The 5858-nt window shown below is 43.3% G+C and overlaps 1 non-coding gene across 1 annotated transcript; it reads right to left on the reverse strand.

Moving 5' to 3' along the window:
• Positions 1 to 1821: 1821 nt before the first annotated feature.
• On the reverse strand, positions 1822 to 1986 carry LOC120839465. Its single transcript, XR_003920698.3, has one exon. It is a non-coding gene; the product is annotated as a U1 spliceosomal RNA (small nuclear RNA).
• Between the last annotated feature and the right edge of the window lie 3872 nt (positions 1987 to 5858).

The following is a 5858-nucleotide window of genomic DNA, read 5'->3' on the forward strand; positions in this document are numbered from 1 at the left end:
TCAAGTTATCAAGCAAGTTAAGTAGCCACCTGCGCTGCTTGCAACCGCATCCTACCAAAGATCGCTGCGTGAATACGCCCAGCATCTTTTGCTCTTCTTCGTTTCTACTTTGGCCATCTGCACATCAATGTCATGTCGTTGAGCAAACTCTCTGGAGCGGAGTTCAAGAAATTACGGGAAAAGAAGTCAGCAAAGAATGAAGCCCAGCGGAAGCGGCTACTAACATGGCTTACGAAACCAGGTAAGGTGACAGTCTTCGCACTTGCTATCCTTTTGTTTTTCTATATTTAGAACAGTATATATATATATATATATATATATATATATATATTAGTACAGCTACCACCACCTATACCTCACTGTTTTAACCGGTTCGAATCTCGGCCGAGGCTTATTGCGAAGAAAGCGCCGTATAACTGGAATCTCGGTTGCATGCAGAAGGTCCAAAAATTATCGCAAATATTTCTCCGTCTTCTGCCGGGCCGTGTTCAAACTGTACTTTACCGCCTTTACTATGGCAGTGCTCGTGCACTTGAAGTGTGAAGCCACGACCGAGAGCGGGTACAAATTACAAAGTGAATCCGAGTCTTAGCCCTACGTCAGCGTTCGACAATGACTCGTGTCTAATCCGTGTTTCGGCGGACACTCGGTGCATAATCGACGAGTCGACGCCGTAGTAGTGTAATGATGTTTCGTAAGGAAGACGTAGGTATTAAACAGGATTCGACGAGTCCAGGTGGTGTTCATGCAGCGTAATCTGAACACTTTAATTTGAAGTTTTTCGAGTGTCCAACTTGTGGAAATATTTGCATTTGAACTTTTCCAGGGTATATACTGGTAGTTTAGTAGGCGGATATTAAAACTGAATGTGTGACAAATGTTAGGAAGATGATCCTGTCGGTGCCCAGGCAAACGACACCGCTATTTTAGAACCCCATAAATTGCAACAGTGCAATTTATTAGAAACGAAAGAAGCGGTCCACCGTGCAGTCTACCTAAAATTATCATCAATAGACTCGATCATGTCATTTGTCGAAACAGATAAAAGACGTTGGCAGAAATGATTGAATAAGTGAATCTAAGTTCTAACGGACGTATTTTACCAACTGACGGTCGCGCGCCTTCAATACCATTTCCAATTGTCACTGCGCACCTTGGACAGACTTTAAGGAGCAACACATATTTATATCGCCGCCCGAGGTCTTTATTGAACGTGTAGTGCTGACCAAAATAAAATGCCAACCTGACTCTCAATCGCTCGCCGCAAAGTACGATTTCGAAAAGGCGGTACATTACGTCACTTGAGATAAAAACGATCGTCCTAAAATCCTACCTCCGAACAGAAACGAGCGCCACCCACTGCACCAAACTACAGTGTACTAGAATACTTGGGCAAACTGCGCAGAGGCCGGACTCGGCCACCGCGCGTATTATCACTGACGTTCGGTGCAATGCACACTAAGCAGACAGACCACAGACATACCAAGGGCGCGCGAGGGAGGAAAAAACTTCCACCGCCGGGAGAAGTGAATCGTGTCGTGTTCGATCTATTTCACGCAAGCCTTTTCACACTTCGTTACTGGTGGCATCGAGAAGTCGCGCATTCAACCACGTCACGAGTCGCGCGCCATCCGGTGTCTGAAACGGACGAATAAATAGAGGTACCGCGAACAGCGTAAATAATCCAAGCCTGATGTATATTCGCGAAGGTTAGAAGACCGACGACAAGTGACGACCGAACCATCCGAACATTCATCCCGATAATGTGAAAAAATTTAATGTTATCCGCCCTCCACAGTCTCACTTTCGATGTTTAAAGGGAGGGGGGTAGCGCGTACGCCAATCCCCCACTACCAAAAATTGCATGTCCCATCTATCTCAGTTTGAGAAAGTGGCAGGGGTCAACACGGCCGAAGTGCAATGGCCGCACCTCACCCTGGGGGCTCCGCCTCGCGGATCACGGATTCCCCGACACCAGGTAAGTATGAAAAAACAGAGTATTGAAAATTGACGTCTTTCTCGACGTGTACCTGTCTGTCCCAGTGATTTTAATCACAAATTTCACGACTCTTGCGTTTAAGTTATAGAAGAGCTTATATCTGAACAAGCAATATATCAGGCGACCGATTCAGAGGCAATCTCTAATAAGAAAATTCCTTTTATATATGTACCGCTGCTACTTTTAGATGTAAATTGTCCCACCATTTGATCAGCTGCAGCTGCGGCGCCCGGATAAAACACTCGAAGCGGAGTTGCAGCAAACGCGTTTCGTTTATTATCACAGACACGTAGCGGCCTCCACAAATCTGCAGCTGCCTGACAAGTCAGCACGTGAGCCCGTTTTTTACCATGCACGTTTATTTACTGAAGGAAGTGACGTCAAGCAGACGCTTGTGGTCGCTTTAACCGCTCATTCACACTGGTAGCGGATCCGCGTTCGCAAAGCGGTTGCGAACGCGGTTGTATAAAGATCCAGTACAATTGCACGCGCACTTGATGTCATCGAGTGCGCGTGACCAAGGGCGCGTGACATTGTACTGGATCTTTATACAACCGCGTTCGCAACCGCTTTGCGACCGCGGATCCGCTTCCACTGTGAATGAGCGGTAAAACGGTCATAAAGGGTCCGTCATGCTGCTAATCTTGGTGACCTTCGTTAGAGAAGAGGTTATAGCTTATAAGTAAAATATTATGCTGTATGTCCCAATAAAAACAAAGCGGTATCAGTATGACAACTTTGTTTTGTAAAATTCGGTTTTAATCAAAGAATGAAAGCATTTTCGAGACGTATGACATAGCTTATGAATATTCAGGGAGGGGATTGTCATCATACCTTTTAACAAGAGTTCCGTCTTTTCCGAGCTTATTTTTCGTCAAATTTGGAGGGTGTTTTTCGGAGTTTATTTTTTGGCGAAAATTCAAATCTTATCGGTGTTTATTTTTGCATTTTTTCCTATCCTCGAAAATTTGTAGTTTAATTTCGCGGTATTTCCTATTAAAAATAATAAATAAATAAATAAATGAATATTATCCGGGTGTAAACGTATGACTTACAAACAATAAAACGCGTTTGTGTCAATTAACATTTCTTCAGCTCGATATGGCGTTGGTGCCATTGCCATAGGAACTACTAATTAGTCTAACGACAAATGTTGCAAACAAGTGCTGCTAAACTCCAAGATGTAGTCGCTGGAAAGCTCGTATTTATCCCATCCTATTCCATCAAGCTACTTTGCGGCCGCCCGAGGTGGAGTGCTGAACAAGTTTATAGAGAAGTTTCAAATGTCCCTCTTTCCAGTGGAACGTCAAGCAAAGGCCTCCAGTGGAACGTCCAAGAACTGCAAGGTAAAATTTGTACCGCGCAAGGCGCTGTCGAAGGCCCTGTTTGTGTATAGGCTAGATCCGGACACATCGGTTACAGAGGTGCTCGATATTATCAAGCCTGTTCTGAAGGCAAAGATCGCCTCTTGTGCTAGACTTAGGACGAAATACACCTCGTATGCTTCTTTTCATATATCTGTGGAAGACGAGACGTTCGAGGCCTTAAATAACCCTGAAGTCTGGCCGGAAGGGTGCCTGTTTCATCAGTTTTTCGGGAAACTGGACGCGTCGCGCGTGTCTGAATCAATAGACCAAAATGGCAGCGTCGAAGAACACAATTAACGTATACTATCAAAACGTCCGTGGATTACGAACGAAGGCAGATGAATTTTCGTCGAACAGTAAGACAGACATAATCTGTCTTACTGAAACTTGGTTATGTGCCGAAATACATGATTCACAATATTTTAGGAATGACTACACTGTGTTTCGCCGCGATCGTGACTATAGCGCCACTGGTCAACGTTTCGGCGGTGGGGTGTTAATTGCAGTCTCGAGCAAGTTAAAATCGTGCCGTAGACAAGACCTTGAGACTTGTGATGAGTGCGTATGGCTCGAAATTTTATTGCGTGATCGTAGTAAATACCTCATCGGAAACTATTACTTCCCACCTAAATTTGAATGCTCAACTTTTATTTCACACTTCGACACTTTAACAAGTCTAATCAATTTTAGCAAATACAAAGTGCAAATTTTTGGAGATTTTAACCTTCCAGGCGTAGACTGGGCCCTTGGCAGACTTGATTGTTGTGATTACCTGACAGAGAGCAAAGCTTCTTGGTTTTTGCCACTTATCAACTTTTATGGTCTTTCACAGCACAATAATCTAACGAATGCTTCTGGCAATACACTTGACTTGCTTTTATCAAACTTCCCTGTTGGCGCGATAGCGTCTTCGTCACACCCCTTGGTGAGGGTCGATGCTTATCATCCGCCCTTTGAAGCCGAATTTTACTTGCCATGTTTATCGCGAGAACTATCGAAATCCATTTACTGTTACAAAAAGGGAGATTACTTCAGCATTTACAGGCAAGTAGAATCACACGCGTGGTCTGAGCTATATGATTCGAATGACTCAGATTTTGCAGCACAAAAATTGACTTCGGTAATGAAGGAAGCTATCGAAAAGTATGTGCCTAAAAGGCTCGTTAAACCGAGGAAATTTCCGAGCTGGTTTTCGAGGGAATTGAAGACGGCTCTGCATAAAAAGACTCGTTTTCATGGTCTATACAAGAGAACGTGTAAACAAGTATGGTACCAAAAGTTTTCCAACTTTCGTTCCTTAGCTAAAATATTGCTTGCACGTGACAAATACGTCCACGAAAGAGATGTTGAAAATAGTCTATATTCTGATCCCAAATCTTTCTCGAAACACGTAATCACCAAACCGCATTCGTTTTCACAACATTCATCTCTGCGCTCTTCTAGTAACGGTGATACTCCTTATGTTACATCGCCAAAAGACATCGCTGATGAGTTTGCCTCGTTTTTTAGCAGCTGCTACTTACCGCCCATACATTCGGTGAAGTCAGATCTAATCAATGATCCCAGTGATGGGGACTCGCTCTCCCTGTTCAGTGTTGCTACACGGGACGTTGAAAAGGCGATAAAAAAGCTCAAGCCGAAATCGTCAGCGGGCACTGATGACATTCCATCATTTATTATTAAAGGATGCTGTGGGCTTCTAGCGCCAATTTTAGCCCATATTTTTAATGTATCTTTGCGTACCAGTATGTTTCCAGCAATATGGAAGGAAGCCATAGTTGTGCCCATTCATAAAGCTGGTGATGCTGGTATTGTATCAAATTACCGTCCCGTGTCACTACTGTGTGGTTTTGCTAAAGTATTTGAAACCATTATGCAAGAATGTCTTTTCTCTCATTTATCTAAGTATCTGACGCTGCATCAACATGGTTTTATTAAAGGGCGCTCTGTCGAAACTAACCTTTGTACTTTTCTACACTACGCAGCCCCGGTCGTTTCAAACCGAGGGCAGGTTGACTCGGTATATTTCGATCTTACAAAGGATTTCGACAAGGTTGACCATGCTTTGCTTGTACATAAATTGAAACAATATGGTTTCGCCCCCAACCTTTGTGAATGGGTTTATAGTTACTTGTCATCGAGGAAAAATTTTGCAGGGGTCAGTGTTGGGGCCACTGTTGTTCCTGGTATTTATAAATGATATTTTAAAGTGTGTAAAGTTTGCTAAAGTGCTTTTATTTGCCGATGAAATTAAGTTATTCTCAAGTATTTGTTCTGAAAAAGATTGTGATCCGTTACAGTCTGATGTTTTGAGTATTTTGCAATGGTGCTCATCCAACCGTTTGCCTTTGAATATAAACAAAACTAAAGTCATCTCGCTAACTAGACGTAAAAATCCCTTGCATTTTAAGTACACGTTGGGAAACGGTATTATTACTCGAACTGGTATGATCAGGGACCTCGGGGTGTTAGTCGATTGCAAACTGACGTTC

Source organism: Ixodes scapularis, unplaced genomic scaffold (assembly GCF_016920785.2).
Source record: "Ixodes scapularis isolate PalLabHiFi unplaced genomic scaffold, ASM1692078v2 PGA_scaffold2__306_contigs__length_199485367, whole genome shotgun sequence".
Classification (NCBI taxonomy): Eukaryota; Metazoa; Arthropoda; class Arachnida; order Ixodida; family Ixodidae; genus Ixodes; species Ixodes scapularis.